Below are 18970 nucleotides of genomic sequence, written 5' to 3' on the forward strand. Positions count from 1 at the left end.
ACTATTTTATTCTCTAGGGTCTCTACTAAATATATAATGTTTGGGGGTTCTAAGTGATTTTCTAGCAAAAAAAAAAAGATTTTAACTTGAAAGCAACAAATGTTCAAAAAAAGGTTTAGTGTTTAAATTTCCCTTATTTACACAAAGTGTATTCCTTTTGATCTAAAGGACAAATCATTACAATGTTTATACTTTTTTATTTTTATTTTTTTGCATCAGAGGGCAGCCAGCAAATTGTACTGATTTCAGCAGCAGCCGTGGCACGGATGCCCAATATTAATAACCAGTTTATTATCACCACTTGTGTGAAATTGGCTGGGCTGCTGAACCATCATATGCAATTTTTTTTTTTTTCCTTTATTATTTATTATTTTCTTTCCTTTTAAATTCTTTTTGTTTATTTTACTTCATAATAAAAAAATTGAAAATAAAAATAAGAATTACATAAAGTAAAAACAGGTTATCTGCGTACCGGTAACACGGATATTTCTTTTGTTAGGTAATTTCAGCATTTTCTGTTTTTATTTAACCAACATTTTATTGCTCCCTCCTCCCCCCCAACCAACCCCCCCCCCCCCTCCAAATTGAACACAGGCCTCCAATTTCGCCCTCCGTAGTTTTTAAATTACTCTATTCTTCATCCATTTTTTTTATTGATCAGGTGGGTACCCTATTTCATTCAGCCATGGCCTCCAAATTTTCTCAAACCTTCTGAGGTTTCCCCTGCGTATGTATACAGTCTTCTCTTTCCAAATTATATCATTGATAACTTGGGTCCATTCACTCAAAAGAGGCGCCCTCTCAGATTGCCATTTCTGCGTGATCAATTTCCGCGCTTGAAATAAGCACCGTATAACTGCCAACGTAGTATTTTTTGTTCTCCCGTTATTTTCCTATATCCTAAAATACAGGTTTTGGGGTCTAGGTCCAACTTAGTCCCAAAAGTTTTATTTATAATTTCTACTATTCCTTCCCAATATCGAAAAAGCTTTGGGCACCTCCACACCATGTGTATAAGGTCCCCATATCCTCGGCATCTAGGGAAGTCAGCATCCTTCCTCTTTCCAAATAGTAACAGCCTCTTAGGGGTGAAGTAGGCCCTATGTATCAACATTAAATGTGATACTTTCTGTGACGGGGAGACCGATACCCATGGTCCTAATTCCAATATTCTCTTCCACTGTTCCTCTGTGATTTCACCTATATCCTCCTCCCACTTCTTCTTTTGCTTAACTAAGCCTGGCTCTATTTCAGGTGTCTTACATAGTAATTCATAAAGGGCGGATATAACTCCCCGGGGTTTATCTGCTTCCATTATCTTCTGGGGTATGGATATCTTATCCCATTCAGGTATCTGTGGGCCAAACTGCGCTGTCAGGGCGTGCCGGAGCTGCAAGTATCGATAAAATGATTTTTGCAGTACATCAAATTCCCTTTTTAAATCCACAAATGTTTTCAGGGTTCTACCATCATAGATTTGACTTAACCTAATTATACCCTTCTTCTCCCAGGTACTAATTTTCCCAATTGACAGTACTTCTTGTAGATTCATATTATCCCATAATGGGGTGTATTCTGTCCATCCTTTACATCCTAGCATCTTTTTTACCGTTTTCCATACTTTGCTTACCATGTTTGTTATGGGGTCCTTACGGTGAAAAGAACTTGCCTCTAGTACCTCCACCACGGTTTTATGTGGGGCTCCTATCAGCATTGCTTTGCCATTTGGGTTAACCTCTCCCTCCTGATCACAACCCACCAGGTGTTGCAGCTGAGCTGCTAAATAATAATTCCTGGGGCTAGGCACCGCTAATCCCCCCCCTGTCTATTGGCTGCTGCAATGCCTGGAGTCGAATCCTCGCCTGTCCCCCCTTCCAGATTAACTTCCGGAAGAGGGTCTCAAATTTTTTAAACCACTTTTCCCCTATCCACACTGGGGCATTGTGCAGGACATATAACAATTGTGGCAGCCATATCATCTTTATCAGACTACATCTGCCCGCTACTGACAGTGGGAGTCGACTCCAGGCATCACAGCTTCGCTTAAATTTACCGACTAACGGGGCCAAATTTTTATCAACATATTGCTCTAGGTCTGCTGTTAAATATATGCTGAGGTATTTCATTACCTCTACTACCTCTAACCGTGGAATCCCCATTGCAATTCCCACACCTGGTTTATCTAGTTGAAGCAGCTCTGACTTTCCCCAATTTATTATTAGGCCCGAAAATCCTCTGAAATTTTCCACTAATTTGATTGCCCTTACCAAAGATTGACCAGTGTCCCCTAAAAATAAGAGAACATCGTCCGCGTATAACGCGATCCTTTCCTCCCAACCCTTTTCCATTTGAAACCCTACTATCCCCGGATCTGATCTAATAGCGATCGCTAATGGCTCCATTGCAATAGCGAAGAGCATTGGGGAAAGTGGACACCCCTGCCTTGTCCCTCTGCTCATTTCTATCCTTTCAGATTGTTCTTTATTTATTCTTACTTTCGCACTGGGGGCACTATACATCATTTTAATCCATCCGATGAATGTGGGTCCAAACCCACATCCCTCCAGGACACGCCACAAGTACTCCCATTCTAAACTGTCAAAGGCTTTTGTCATGTCCAAGGACAGGATGGCCCTCGAGCCCACACCCACCGGGGGCGCCTGAATGTTTAAAAATGCCCTTCTTATGTTCATACTGGTTGATCGCCCTGCAATGAAGCCTGTCTGATCTATATGTATAAGCCTCTTAATTACCTTATTTAGACTATTTGACAGTACCTTAGCTAAAATTTTTGTGTCCGAGCATAAGAGTGATATTGGCCTATATGAGGCTACCTCTTGGGGGGTCTTTCCCTTCCTTCACAATAATGGTCGCCTCCCTCATAGATGCGGGTAGACTCCCCTCTAACTTTGCCCCCTTTAGAGTCCTAAGTAGTTCTGGAAGTAGGATTTCACTATATTTTTTATATATCTCCACCAGGAGGCCATCTGGCCCTGGAGATTTTTGATTGGCCATACCTAACACCGCCTGCTGTATCTCACTCAAGGTTAAGGGGGCTTCCAAGTCCTCCCTCTCCTCTTGTGTGAGGGTTGGGAGTTTCACTTTCTCCAGAAAAACACCCATATCGTCTTCATTTCTCTGACCTCGGGCTCTATATAAGTCCTCATAGAAGGCTCTAAATGTTTCTACAATCTCCTTCCCATTTGTGAGAGCTATTCCATTCGTGGACTTAATCACTGGGATTATAGATGGAGGGGAGTTAGTTTTTACTAACTGAGCCAACATCCTACCCACACTCTCTCCTTCTCCAAAACAACGTTGCTTCTGGAATAACCGCTTATTTTCTTCCCTTTTAATAATTACCGATCTATACCCCTGCTGTTTATTCAACCATATCCCTTTCTTTTCACAAGTAGGGTCTTTAACATAGTTCTCCTCTGCCTCTATTACTTCCTTCCTAAACTTTTCCTTCCAGCTCCTATTTTTCTGTTTGATTTTAGCTACCTGCTGGATCAAAATGCCTCTGACATACGCTTTTAATGTGTCCCATATTATATTAGCCGGGGCCATATCTATATTAAATGCTAAGAACTCTTTTATACTTATTGGGATTTCTTCTACATCCGTCAGTAATTCCAACCAGAATGGACTAATTCTCCAGCCCTCCGCTATTATTCTTTTTTTTTCCCCCTATACTCAATGCTATTTTCAATAATGAGTGATCTGATATCCCTCCCAAGCAGTAGGCAGATACTCTATATTCCTTACGTCTTGCAGTGCTTCCTCATTTCCCAGGGCCAAATCTATTCTAGAGAGTGTCGAATGCGAACTTGAAAAGCAAGAGTATTGCTTAACGTTCACATTCCTCACCCTCCATATGTCTGTCAGTCCCACTTCCCTCAGGAAGTGACACAGTCTTGTTGACCCTGTCTCTCTTGTCCACCAAGAAGTCCATAAGTTTGTACACCACCTCCATTTTAAACGGGGGCGGTACATAAACACCTGCTAAGACATAAGGTTTATCCTCCAAACTACAATATAAAAAACATAACGACCGAATTCATCAATACTGGCCTGTCTGCAAGAGAACCTCACACCCGTTCCTATCATCACACTCACTCCTCTCGAGTAAGATGTATAAGTAGAATGGTACTGATTTTGGTACCTCCTATTTTTAAGTTGGGGTATGGTTAATTTTGTTAAATGTGTCTCCTGCAGACAAGCCAGTCCGATCCCATGACTCTCCAGCATCGAAAAGACCGCTGCTCGTTTAATTGGGGTCCCCAGGCCTCTTAACGTCGCCTCCTGGAATATAAGTATTTTATCCTGCATCATTCAACATACAAAAACGATAAAGTAGACAGAGGGGTGAGGATACACTATACGTGCTCCATCCCCAACCTCCTAAAGTATGAGATCCCCATAAGTGTGTCATCTTTATAATGTTAACTTCTGAATTAACTACTGTTTGTGCACCCTCTATACAGTGTTCGACCTTCAACTTCTTATAATCCCCTAACTCAAAAATTACTTGATCCAATCCTTCCTCTCTCCCTTCCCACCCATTTCTAACAATCCCCTCCCACCCCAACCCTCCACCTATCTAGGCACTCCCCCACGGGGGTACACATGGCCTTCTCACACTCCTCCCTACCATCCTTCCCATCCCTCCCTTCCCCACTCTTATAACCTTCTTCCTCCACCGAGGAAAGTACAAGAACCAATAGTGATAATAAACAAGTAACAAAAATTACCACAAACTTTAACCTTATCTCCCCTTCTATCAATGTTTCATACCTCATTTAGACCACTCTCATCTCTCTCCCCGTGCTCCCAAAAAGATACTCAGTAACAAAAAGTGAAACATAAGAAATCCCACTTCCCCCATCACACCTCCCCCACCCCCCTAATATGTCTATAATGACTCTTTATTAGCCTCCAACCATAAGACTACATCACCCGGGGATTCAAACAACTGTGTTCCCCCCAGCGCCGCTATTCGCAAACGCGCTGGGTATAAGAGGACATATGTGATCCCATGGGACCGTAAGGTACGTTTAACCTCTAAGAACTCAGCCCTACGCCTTTGTAATTCTGGCGAGTAATCTGGAAAAAAGGAAATCTTCACACCATTATACATAACATTGCCCAGGTCCCTTGCCCTACGCATCAATACCACTTTGTCATTATAATTGAAAAATTTCAGGATCATTGGCCTGGGACGACCCCCCGTAGGTGGGGGCTTGAAAGGGACTTGGTGAGCCCTTTCTATTGAAAATTTTTCTCTACCAAACTTTTCTATAAACCATGATTCTAAGAATCTTATAGGGTCAGGTCCTTCACTTCCCTCAGGTAGTCCCAACATCCTTATGTTATCTCTGCGATGTCTATTTTCTATTTCATCCATTCTGGTATATTGATTGACTAGTTGTTTCCTCATGCTATCAACTTCTTGCTGCACTGGGTACAAATCATCTTCCATTTGGCTTATCCTTGTTTCTAGCAGTGCTGTTCTTTCTGCTGCTTTTTGCATGTCCTGTCTGATCAGTGACAGCTCCTCCTTCATACTCTTAAACTGACCACATAACTCTCCCAATGACGTTTTGCATGCGTTAACCGCCTGAAGAACCTCGCTTAAGGTTGGGTCCTCCTCGACGGGGGGAATACTCTTAGCAGTGATTTCCGTATCCCCATGGGTTGCCCCTTGACGTTTACTTGCATTCTTTGGGCCTGGTACACCAGAAGTATTTAATGCTGAGGGTTGACCCTGGCTTTTTCTATCTACTGAGCCCCCCTGTTGCGGCTTCGTATGTATAGGTTGGGCCAGCGATATCAATTGCTCTCCCCTTATTGGAGACTGACCTGATATACGAGTGTACCGCTCTAATTTTGCTGCAGCTGCTTGTGCTACTTGTGAGTTCTTTTCTTTTGAGGAGCGAAGATGTTGAGTCCCTTCACTCTCTGCTAGCACATGTTCCTCTCCTCGGCGCCTCGCCATCTTTTATTCTGAATTACTACAAAAGTCACTACTAAGATGGAGGCTTTGATCAGTAAGGCAGCATAGTTATGACGATAAAAAAAGAAAAAAAAACCAGAAGCCAATATTATAGTCCAGAAAATCTTTGAAAAATTAAGTAAATGTTTCCCTAACACCTCAAAAGAGAGCCAGGGTAAAAGGGAGGGGGGGGGGAGAGGCAATAATGGAGGGGGGCAGATAAGAAAATCCCGTGTGCTGGGTTGGCAAACTAGGTATCCAACCGATCAAAATCAATCATTATTCTTTCATTTAAAAAAAAACCTTATTCAATGCCGATAACTTGTAAACAGGATATACCTCGCTTATGCGATTTCAGAAGAGGGGAAAAAAGAAAAACCCCAATGGTTCAGACATTCACACAGATCTTATACTTGATGAGTCACAGATCGGGTTGTCCGTTATTAACCAACTTGGAGTGTTTGGAGGTGGTAAGGTATCAATCCACCTAATATGTAAGTTGGAGTCTTCCTTGATACACAGCTCTAATATGTACTCATGCAGATCTTCTTACCACTGCGCAGCTAGGACTAGGGTCTGGAGTGGGGGGAACGGGTAGCCCCTTTCGTTGCTGTTAAGTATTCTGGCTCCTCTACCTCCGTCCAGTCCTCCCATTCCCCCGTCACATACCTCAGGGCTTTTGAGATTTTACTCTCCTCCACTCCACAGCCATTCGCAGCTCCTCTCACCGCTCTCAGCGTGTCCCCCGAGACACTCAATACCCGACCGTAGCGTATCCCGTGGTGTCTCTCATACAACCTGTCCTTCCGGCTTGACTCGGCGTGCTTTGGCGGGACTCGGCAACTTCCGGTGAATTTCGGAATGCCTCGGCTCCCCTCGGCAGATTCCGAAGTCTCCCCTATCTCCTCGCTTTATCCGCGTCCCACCAGTCACCGCTCCGCTGAGCCACTCCATCTCCCCAACCACTGTATGCGTAGCATTGGAGGCACAGGGAGAGAGCCTGTCAGTCCCACATTCACATCTCCACACACGCCCTCCGCACCTTGCACATCCGGCCACTCCCCCGACGAATGGTGCAGATGCAATGTTTATACTTTAAGTTCCACAGCTAAAGAATGTTGTGATTCTTGGCAGACTGCCTCCCTTTTCTCCCCCCCCCTTTCTTTTGATGGCTGTGGCATCAGCAGAGCAGAGAGAATTCTCTGCGTAGAAAGAAAGGGGAAATACTTTGTCAAGATCGCTAGGGGGGAAAAAAATCACGTTAACTATTAATTGTGCAGCTCTACCATTAGGTAAAAATAAATTCAGAACAAATTGTACTGCAAATGTAGCAGTTAAAGAGGTTGAGATAAACAATTCACCACTGACAGGGGTGCTTACAATGATTAGCTTTTATTTATTCATGTGAAACTTTTAGCCTTGGTTCACAATGAATGCGACTTTGAATTTGTGCTCATTCATCTGAAGTAGCATGACTTCAAAGCCACAGGTCAGTGCCTTTTCAGGTGCGACTTACCTGACAACTGTGCGCCTTCATGCAGATGTCTATCCAAGTAGATCCTAATTAATGTGATTGTAGCCGTACTCAGTACTGCTTGGACCTTGAAGAAGGGAACATACCCCGAAAGCTTGTCCTGAAACATTGTATGTTAGTGCAAATAAAAAAAGTATCACAGACAGTACTCAATTTTCTCAAGTAGATCCTAAAATTGCAAAAAATAGTGCAGGAACCTAATTTTTTATTTTTTGGACCATTTTAAACCGTTCCGTGTCTGACAATCAGTCATGCATTTTTGGAACTGTCAAATCACAAGCTAAGTCACAGCGGTGTGAATGGGGACTTATCCTAAAAAGGAAAAATAACAGATTGTTGTTACTGCTTATAGTCTCCGTGCACAGCAGCTTAAAAAAACACAGCAGCTTTTGGGAATTTTTTTTTATTTCTTTTTTTTCTGCTTCTAGAAGCAAATGGTGTTATCCTATGTGTCCATGCACATTATTTTAGTCTAGAAGCCATTTTTTCCAGCAGAAAAAAAACACTGAATTCTAACTGCTGCTAAAATCTGGCACAAAAACGCTAATAATTTGTGCATGGAGCCATTAAGTGTTCGATACACTAGCAGATTAAGATACAAATAGAGGCCAAGCTCCAGCTAACACTATCCTCCCCCCAGATTAACAATGCTGCTGTCAAAGGGTGCCCCCTGTGCTCAATCTTCCAGAGAGAGAGGGAGTGTGCCCTGGAATACAGGAGGTGTGTTGGTGGCCAGATCATTATTTGAAAACTGAGGGGGGGGGGGAAAGCTAAAAATAAATAAAAACCCAATGTAGCCTCCACATCCAATGCTTGATAAATGCAATATATTACACTTTTGGGTTTAATACCACTCTTAAAAGTTAACAAAATGGAAACCTGAATTATCAGATTTTATTTCCACTAAGTGAAGCATCGTATCTTGTTTATTTCATGGGAAATGCACACATTAGAAATGATCATGCTTGCATAGCAATATACATATTTTACACAACACAGGAACACAAACACCCCATCGCTGCTGCGGTAAGGTAAGACATTAAAATAATTATAAAATTCCAAGGGATACATTTTTGTTCTATTAAAATAGTTGAGTTTGAAGATAATGGGTAGGATTTACTAAGGCAAGTTTTACACACAGGCTTTAGCTTGTATAAGACAAAGCTTTTGGCAAAGCATTTGCAGAGCTTTCAGTAAGCTTTGGTGAAGCATTTAACGTACCATTCAACTCCAGTTTGTAAATGTTGAACACAAGCCTTAATGGGAGTGCTGGATGTCACTTTAAACAAGCTTCAAGAAGTGCTAAAGCCAGCTAGTAGCTTGTTTACCTTCAATACCGGGCATTTTCACTCCTTTCCTGCCCAGGCCAATTTTCAGAGCTGTTGCACTTTGAATTATATTTGCGCGGTCACGCAACCCTGTACCCAAATTTTATATATATATATATATATATATATATATATATATATATATATATATATATATATATATATATATATATTTCTCCCTTCGCCTTTCAGGACAGCACCTTGGAGAGAGCGTAGCGCCACCTCTTCACAAGAAACACTGCGTGACCCTTTTAAAAGCAGCTGCTTCCACTGTGCTGTCAGTTTTAGTGTTTCCTCCACCATGCTGGAAGCACTGCTGGGGAACCAGAGGGGCTGCGCTCTCTCCAAGGAGAGGGTTTTGGCAGTACCTTCAGATTTTATGCTCAAGACCAGCCCAGCACCTTTCCGCAAGTGACGAGGGTGTTCCGGTGTCCCTTTCTTCATCGGCTCACAAGAGTAATGGACTGCTGGAGGTCATCCGTCCATGGTGTTGTGGGGGCCACGGGTGTGTTCAGAATGAGCGTTCCATGCCAGGCCTCGGCATGGCGGCGTCGAATCCCAGACGGCGAGTGGTGCCTGTTCCAGTGGGCGGAGACTTCCGGCAGGGCATAGCAGCGATTGGTTCCGGCTGCTGGAATGCAGGAGGAATGGATGGGTCCTCTGGCTGGGACTTCCTTTTGTTTGGCACATGGAAGACAGCATTCAAAAGCACACAGGCAGTGGCTGCAACATTTGTTATGGAGGAAGAATCGTCAGCATTGGCGGATGCAGGCGCCCAGATTCCTGGCCAGTCACAGGTAGGAGAGGTACAGTGGTGCCTCTTTCCTTGTATATCACTGGGTGTTTTTCTTTTTTTGTTGAAACAAAAACCTGTAACTGTCTGCTTTGGTGTAAATGTTCCATTAGCAGTTCAGCAAGGAGTGAGACTCAGGGTGTTGGCTGTGGGTGCTATCCGTTCTCCTTTTTAGAGGCTATAGCTAAAGAAGCACCTTGGCGTTCTTTTGTTTCAGAAAGCTACTGCCAAGTCCGAGAACAGCAGGGAAAAAATTCCCCTCATGCACAAATACTTTAAGGGACTCTTGGCCCAAACCCCTGTGCAGATCCTGCATTGTGGATTTAGTAAAAGAAGAGTCCTCACAGGAGTGCAAGGAGCTCTTATCTTCTGTAAGAAAAGAAATAGCAGAGGCCCTAGGGACAGTGCATTCCCTTGTGAAAAATCGTGGCCAGAGTTCCAGCCAAGAACAGAGCTCTCAGTCCAGTCTCCCTCCGTCCACTTCCATACAGGTGGAAAGTGAGTCTGAGGAAGAAAGGGAAAGCATTCCTCCTTCAACCATTGATTTTGAGGAGGAAGAAGCCAGATCATTTATATATAAACTTTCACTTGAGGAGGTGGATGATCTACTCAAGGCAATTTATACTACCCTGGAGATCCAGGAAGACAAAACCCAGCTGTCAGTACATGACAAGATGTACCAAGGGCTGAAGGAGATTAAACACAGAGTCTTCCCTGTGCATAAAGTTTTAACAGACACTATTAAAAAGGAGTGGAAGGATCCAGAAAAAGGGCAGTTCTTCTCTAAAGCCCTTAAAAGGAGGTTTCCTTTTGAGGAAAATTAGAAATTTGTATGGAATAAAAAACAAAAATAGATGCTGCCTTTTCACAAGTGTCTAGGAAGACTAATTTAGCCTTTGAGGATATGGGGATTCTCAAAGATGTGATAGACAAGAGGGCAGATGGGCTACTGAGGAAAGCCTGGGATTCATATTTAGCAAATCTGAAACCCCCAATGGCAGCTACAGTTGTAGCTAGGAATTTGGAGTGTTGGCTAGACCAACTTAAGAATCATGTGGTAGCTGGTACCTCCAGAAAAGATATATTGGAGGTCCTTCCCTACATTGCTTAAGGCCATCAAATATATGGCAGATGCCTCTGCAGAGTCTATCAGGATATCTGCCAGATCCTCATCGCTTGTTAACTCAGCGAGACGAGCCCTCTGGCTAAAGACTTGGTCAGGTGATTTGGCTTCTAAAGTAAAACTGCGGAATTTCCTTTTCAGGGGACCTGATGTTTGGGCCAGAACTGGAGGCTATCATTGACAGGACTGCAGCCAAAAAGAAAGCTTTCCCACAGAAAAAGAAAATGGTGCAGCAGAGGAAGAATTTTCATCCTTTTTAACAAACCGATAAGAAAAAAGACCAGACAAAGAAAAGCCCCTGGAATCCCCAGAGAGGCAGAGGCGGGGTACTGTTTAGAAACCCTAAGCAATCCCCTAAAAAACAATTACTATCTCCCAGTAAGCAGGAGACTTCAGGAGTTCTTGCCAGTTTGGGAAGAAACGACAAGAAGTCCATTTGTTCTGGGGTTAATCAAACAGGGTTATCCTATAGAGTTTTCACAAAGTCCCCCAAGTTGGTTTTACATCACAAACCCGCCAAGGGATCAGGAGAAGGCTTTGGCTATGAAATCTCTTCTACAAGAGCTGATGCAACAGAAAGTCATCTCCCAGGTTCCAAAAGGTCAAGAGGGGAAAGAGTTTTACTCCTATATTTTTCTGGTCAAAAAAACATCAGGAAAGTTCCGCCTGATTCTCCATTTGAAGGTTCTGAATCGATCCATAAAATACAAAAAGTTCAGGATGGATACAATTTTCTTGGTGAGGAACTTACTGACCCCCAAGTGTTACATGATGGTTTCCATCGACTTGAGAGGTACCTATCTCCATATTCCAATAGCACCCCCATCACAAAGTTTCCTGCGTCTTGCAGTCAATCTGGGGGAAGGGGAGGTTTGACATCTGCAGTTCCGAGCTCTGTCCTTCGGCATTTCCTCCTCTCCCAGAGTATTCATGAAGGTGATGGCAGAAGCTTTGAAGCCCCTGAGGCTGAAAGGGATTCCAATAGTGCCCTATTTGGACAACCTGCTACTGTTTGCCGACTCAAGGGGTCAAGTAGAAGTCAATCTTCAAATAACTCAAGCGCATCTAAAGAGTTTGGGTTGGCTTCTCAACCTTCAAAGGTCAAACCTAATACCATCAAGGGTAAGGTTTCTGGGGTATGAAGTAGATTCATTAGAATAGAGAATATTTCTGCCCCAGGAGAAAACGGAGAAGATGCAGTCAGTTCTGAAAGCAGAGATTTCTGTAAGACAAGCCATGTCGGCTCTGGGCCTGTTGACAGCAGCAATTCCCTCGGTACAGTGGGCCAGGTTCCATGCTCGTCCACTGCAGGTGGTTATCTTGAGGAATTGGTCATACCAGGAACCTCTGGAGAAGAAGTTCTTCATAGGGTCAAGAGCAAAAAGATCGCTCTGGTTGTGGAGAAACCAAAGAAATGTCTCAAAGGGCTTCTCTGGTCCTTCCCATTAACCAGAAGACTGACCACAGATGCCAGCGCATGGGGCTGGGGAGCCCACATAGAAGAAAAAACAGTTCAGGGTGTTTGGTCCAAACCAGAGGCAAGAAGTTCATAGCATTGGATAGAGTTGAAGGCTATTCACCTAAGCCTGCTTTCCTTCCAGGAAGTTCTAGTGAAACAGCATGTCCAAATATTGTCGGACAATATGACGGCAGTATTATATTTAACAAAGCAAGGGGGCACAAAAAGCACAACCTTGATGGAGCTAGCTTACCAAATCCTGAGATGGGCAGAGAACAAGTTTGCCTCTCTATCCGCAGTCCATTTGAAGGGGATGGAAAACACCTTGGCAGATCTCCTCAGCAGGAGAGAAATACGGGAAGCCAAGTGGTCTCTAAATCAGGAATTATTTGAGACGATCTCCAGGAGATGGTGTTCCCCTCAGGTGGATCTCTTTGCAAAACAAGAAAAAGCAAAAGTATAAGACTTCATCTCCCTTCAGAGGCAGGATCAAGCTCTCGGAATAGATGTGTTGGCCCACAAGCGGGACTTCCAGCTGTCTTACGCTTTTCCTCCATTTCAGCTGATTCCAAGGGTGTTGGCCAAATTCAGGCTGGAATCCACGGAACTAATCTTAACAGCTGCTTATTGGCCGAAAAGACCATGGTTTTCAATCCTGATGAACCTCTCAGTGAAACCTCCCAGCCAATCAGGACAGATCTGCTGAGTCAGGGCCAGATCCTCCATCCAGATCCAGCTCATCTCAATTTAACAGCCTGGTTTCTGAAGAACAATTCTTAAGACAGAAGGGCTTATCAGAGAAACGTATTACTACCCTTCTTGCAAGTAGGAAACGTCTGGAAGGTGTACAATACCTGGTGTTCCAGAAAAAACTTTAATTTGCTTAGTACAATTTCGGTTTTGGAATTTCTTCAAGAAGGATTGGAGAAGGGGGTTAGCAGCAAATACGCTCAAGACGCAGGTAGCTGCTTTATCAGTTTTTTTGGAAAGGACCTTGTCAGGGGAACCTTTTTAATAACCAGATTTTTTAGGGCTATGGCTAAAGTAAAACCTAGACCTAGTATTAGTTTAAATGGGATTTATCTTTAGTTCTTCAGGGACTGACGAAGACCCCGTTTGAACCTCATCATTAAAGTTTTTGACATTCAAAACTGTTTTGTTAGTGGCGGTAACGTCTGCCCATAGAATCAGTGAGTTACAAGCTCTATAAATTAAAGAACTCTTTATGAGATGTCTACCAGATAGGGTAGTCTTAAGGACAGATCCAGCCTTCCTGCCGAAAGTGACTTCAGTACACAGGAGATCATTCTCCCTACATTTTGCCCTTTACCTTCGGGGCCAGGGGAAGAAGCCTTCCATACTCTTGATGTCAGGAGGTGTCTTCTTAACTATTGGGAGATAACAAAGGACTTTAGAAAATCATCTTCACTCTTTGTTTTAATGGAAGGTACTAACAAGGGATATAAAGCTTCCAAAAGCACCCTCAGAAGATGGTTAAAACAAGCCATTAAAGAGGCATACACATCTTTGGGTCTGGAACCTCCAGAAGGGATTTTGCCTCATTCGACTCGAGCAGTAGCGGCATCATGGGCAGAAGGGGCCGGGGCATCTCCTGAGCAAATTTGAAAGGCTGCCACATGGTCCAGGCTTTCAGCCTCGGAGCAATCCTTTGGTAGGAAGGTTTTACAGGCAGTAGTCCCACCCTGAAGTAAGTTTCTTGGTTATCCTCTCCAAGGTGCTGTCCTGAAAGGCGAAGGGAGGATACCTTAGTTAGACTTACCAGTGACGGTATTTCTACGAGCCTTTCAGGACAGCAGCCTACTTTCCTCCCTAGGTTATTATGTATAATTATAGGGCTTGGTAACTGCCTGCTTATATTTTCCAGCATGTTGGAGGATTTCTTGGTAACAACTGACGGCATGGTGGAAGCAGCTGCAATGTTTCCTGTGAAGAGGTGGAGCTACGCTCACTCCGAGGTGCTGTCCTGAAAGGCTCGTAGAAATACAATCACCCATAAGTCTAACTCAGGTTTTTTTATTTATTTTTTTGTTTTGTTTTTTAGACAGAGCTTTCTTTTGTGAGAATTGAACCACATAAGGCCCAGCCGTCCAGTTGTACTGGGGCAATGGGGCTGGTTCCTGCGAATCGCCGTCATTGTACGTCAGCTCGTACATTGTAGGGTCTGCAGGGAACACGTTTAACCACTTCCCTGCCAGTGTCATTAGTACAATAAAGGTGCATATTTTTGGCACTAGTTCCCAAGAGTCAAAAATGTCAGTTAGGTGTGCACACATGGGAGGACATCCTCCCAGAACTGGAGGCCCGCGCTGTAGCCGTCTTTCAGCCATAGCGGTGGCAGAAACAGGTGAAAGTAGCAATCGGCACTACTCCAGGATCTATGGTCAACATTTTCAAACTGAAGCTGAAATGGTACTTTATAAACACTGGTCATCAACCCTGTCCTCAGGGCCCACTAAGACATCTTTCACATGGACGATCCTTTCAGGTCCACCTGTCGGTTATTTAGGTAGACCTGAACGGATGCTCCATAGACCACTATGGAGCGTCAGATGTCAGCGGTGACATCCGCTGACATCCGACCCACTCAGATCCGAAAAAGTGTGACAGAGGAAAAAGCTACTTTTCCATCTGTCATCGGATTGGATTACGATGGACTCTGTGGTCCGTCGTCATCCGATCTCCCATATGGGAAAGCGGCGTTCTGTCATCTTCCTGCGTAGATCCCGGCTGAGCAAGCAGACGTCCACGGGGTGGATCAGCACGGATCCGCCCCATGTGAAAGAGCCCTAACAGGCCAGGTTTTATGTATTACCTTGAGGAGATGCAGACTAGAATACTGCAATCACTGAGCAGTAAATAAGATCACCTGTGATGTATTTCAGTTATCTTGCAAACCTGGCCTGTTAGTGGGCCCTGAGGACAGGATTGATGACCACTGCTTTATTACACTCAACAGAGCTTGCGGAAAACTCTGCAAGTTCTTAGTCAAAGCTTGCTGTTCACACTGGGCTTATACAAGTTGAAGCCTGTGTGAAACACACCTTAGGGCGTAGATGTTTTCTAATACCGAGTCATGTACAGAAGAAATAAACAGACAATTGCTTTTCATATGATTGAAGCTTTATAACTTCTCTAGAATATCAGCCTCAGTGGTTGGAATTATTCATGGCCTTAAAGTAGATCTAAACCTAGTCATCGAAATGTTATAAGCTTTAGCCCCCCTTATTAGTTTTGCTGGACTCTCTCCAGCTCAAGAACATCCTTCCTGAGGATTGGTGACCAAAACTGAACTGCATACCCAAGATGTGGCTAAACCAGAGTTTTGTAAAGTGGTAGGATCTTATTTTTATTTCTTAAAGAGAAGTACCACCCAAAAGTGGAATTTCTGCTTTCAGCACTCCTCAGGGTGATGGCCTAGATTTTCGAGTGGGACTTCCTGCTTCCGACTATGGGCTGCCTAGGCGACTCCTCTCCCCCTAGGTGGCCCATCCCTTTCTGCAATCTTATGGGACACGTCACAGGTCACAGAAGATTGCCTCTCCACTCAGGAAGCGCAGTGCGACTCACGCATGTGCGCCCGGCCGTGAAGCCGCGAGCTGTCACAGCCGGGTACCCACAGTTTCAATGGAGGCTCCGGGGAGAGGAGCAAGGCTCTGTGAGGCCGCATCGCTGGACAAGTGCATGTCTTTATAAAAAGTAATTTAATGAACAAAAAATAAAAGCCTGGAACTCTGCTTTAACCTCCCTGGTGGTATGATTATTTCAGATTTTTGATGCTCAAAGCGGTAAAATGGTTTGCATGGAAATTTGGCATTTTATATTCTGGGCCAGTAATTCTTTGGAATAACACACTTAAATCTATCCAAACAAGAGGCTAGTAGACATCCCGGGTATGATGACGTTTGAAACACGAAATCATAAAATTATATAATAACTATAAATAGAAATTATTCAATAATGTAATCAAATCAAAAACACTGAAATTTGCTCAGCTGCAGAATTGTCGCTGTGATTACTTTTAGCGTTTGATGACGGATTTCCCCACAAATCACTATCTCTCAATTCTGCAAGTGATTCTAATTTATTATCACTGTTTTCTAGCTGGTCTTTTGATGTAAAGGGATGGTTTTGGTTGCTATAGACACTCTCCAGTTTCCAGGAAGAAAGAACAGTATTTATAATATAAAACTGCATGCAGGGCACTGGACAAACCACTAGGGACAAAAGGGATGTGAAATTATTTGATACAGTAGTGTAATCTTACAGATTATAGTGTACTGTATGTAATTCACTTTTTGAATTTGGCGCTGGGCTCCATCCCCGTGCGTTGCAATGCTCGCAGGGTAACGGAGCTCGGCACTGTGATGGCTCGAGCGGAGTACAAAGCCCGCACACACAGCGGGGAGATATCGCAGGATCCTGGGTTCAAGGTAACTGTACCTGGATCCTGCGATGCAATCCTGAGGCTTGGGGTTACCGTTTTTGGTACTGAAAATTCACCCCAAGCCACGCCTGGGAATACCGCCAGGGAGGTTAATAAAAAAAATTAAAATCTGCTAGCCTTGCTTGCTACAGCTGGGCATTGCATGCTATTGCTTAGTCTGCGATCTGGAAGGACACCTGAATCCTTTAATCCCCCCAGATGTTCTCCCCTAGCAAATAACCTGCATGCATATTTTAAAACTCCCACACTTTCCATTTTTGAGTGTTTAAACCGTATCTGATATAAAGCTGAACACCCCCCCCCCCCCCCCCCCATTTTAAATACCATATTTATTGGTGTATAACACGAAAAAAACTTTTAGGAGGGGAGTTTAAGGGAAAAAAAAAAACTTACATTTAAATGCCCATTAATGCAGCCTTGTCAGTGTCATTTGCAGCCTTGCATTGCAGCCTCGTCAGTGTCTTTGCCGTTTAAAAAATGGCTCCGCCGAGATACAGAGCGGATGTCCTGTGTATCTCGGCGGCGCTCGGTAGCTCGCGGCTTTCGGCTATTTTCGGTCGTTCTCGTCGGCTTTCCGAAAAGCCGCCGAAAATAGCCGAGAACGCCAGAGAAGCTTAGAAACGGCGGGGGAATCGGCTTATAACACGCATTTACGATTTTGCCCTGATTTTAAGGGGAAAAGAGCGTGCGTTATACACCGATAAATACGGTAGGTCTTTTTGTGAAGTTGCTATATCCTGTTGTGACGTTATTGCCCTGTTTAACTTTGTTTTATCAGCAAACACTTAGACTGAACTATTTATTCATAACTGTATATCATTTATGAACACGTTAAACAGAGTTGATCCCAAGACAGGGCCCTGGGGAACACCACTCATAACTCCAGACTATTCATTAAATATGCCATTGCTTACCACCCTCAGGACATGTTCCTGTAACCACTTTTTTTTATCCAGGTACATATGATATAATCAATGCCAAAAGACCTTAATTTGTAAATTCATGTGTATGTGGAGTACTGTTTCAAATGCCTTAGCAAACAATCTACACTACATCCACAAACTTTCCTCTATCCAAGTTACAGTTTGCCTCCGCCTAGAAAGGTTGATCTGGTAGGAACTAGGGATGCACCGAAATTTCGGCCGCCGAAACATATCGGCCGAAAATGCCCTTTTCGGCAATTTGCCGAAAGAGAAAAACGGCCGATAATGGAGCCGAAAATGGGGCGTGGCCTGGGTGGGGGCGGGCTCCGCCCCCGTCCCTGGTGACGCCCATCATGGGGGTTGTATAGCGCTGGAGAGCCGCCTCCACCGCCTATTTGATCACAGCGCCGGGAACATCACAGCTCTCATTTCAATAGCTGTGTGTTCCCGGCCGCGCGCCGTCACACGCAGCCCCTCCCCCTTGTCCGGGCACTTAGATAGACAGATCATCCGCAGGATTGGACGGATGATCTGTCTATCAAAGTGCCCGGACAAGGGGGAGGGGCTGCGTGTGACGGCGCGCGGCCGGGAACACACAGCTATTGAAATGAGAGCTGTGATGTTCCCGGCGCTGTGATCAAATAGGCGGCGGAGGCGGCTCTCTTCCCTACACAGGCTGCAAAATGACACACTGGCTGCAAAATGACACACTGGCTGCAAAATGACACACTGGTATGCTGGCTGCAAAATGACACACTGGTACGCTGGCTGCAAAATGACACGCTGGCTGCAAAATGACACACTGACACGCTGGCTGCAAAATGACACACTGACACGCTGGCTGCAAAATGACACACTGACACGCTGGCTGCAAAATGACACGCTGGCTGCAAAATGACACCCTGGCTGCAAAATGACACCCTGGCTGCAAAATGACACACTGGCACACTGGCTGCAAAATTACACACTGGCTGCAATGGGGGATGCCTCCTGTACCATGTCGCCAGTCTCTGACCATCTCCTGTACCGTGTCGCCAGTCTCTGACCACCTCCTGCACCGTGTCGCCAGTCTCTGACCATCTCCTGTACCGTGTCGCCAGTCTCTGACCACCTCCTGCACCGTGTCGCCAGTCTCTGACCATCTCCTGTACCGTGTCGCCAGTCTCTGACCATCTCCTGTACCGTGTCGCCAGTCTCTGACCTCCTCCTGTACCGTGTCCCCAGTCTCTGACCTCCTCCTGTACCATGTCCCCAGTCTCTGACCATCTCCTGTACCATGTCCCCAGTCTCTGACCATCTCCTGTACCATGTCCCCAGTCTCTGACCATCTCCTGTACCATGTCCCCAGTC

The sequence above is a fragment of the Lithobates pipiens genome, unplaced genomic scaffold (genome assembly GCF_037356315.1).
Source record: "Lithobates pipiens isolate NorthernLeopardFrog02 unplaced genomic scaffold, aLitPip1_a1.2 Scaffold_8, whole genome shotgun sequence".
Lineage (NCBI taxonomy): Eukaryota > Metazoa > Chordata > Amphibia > Anura > Ranidae > Lithobates > Lithobates pipiens.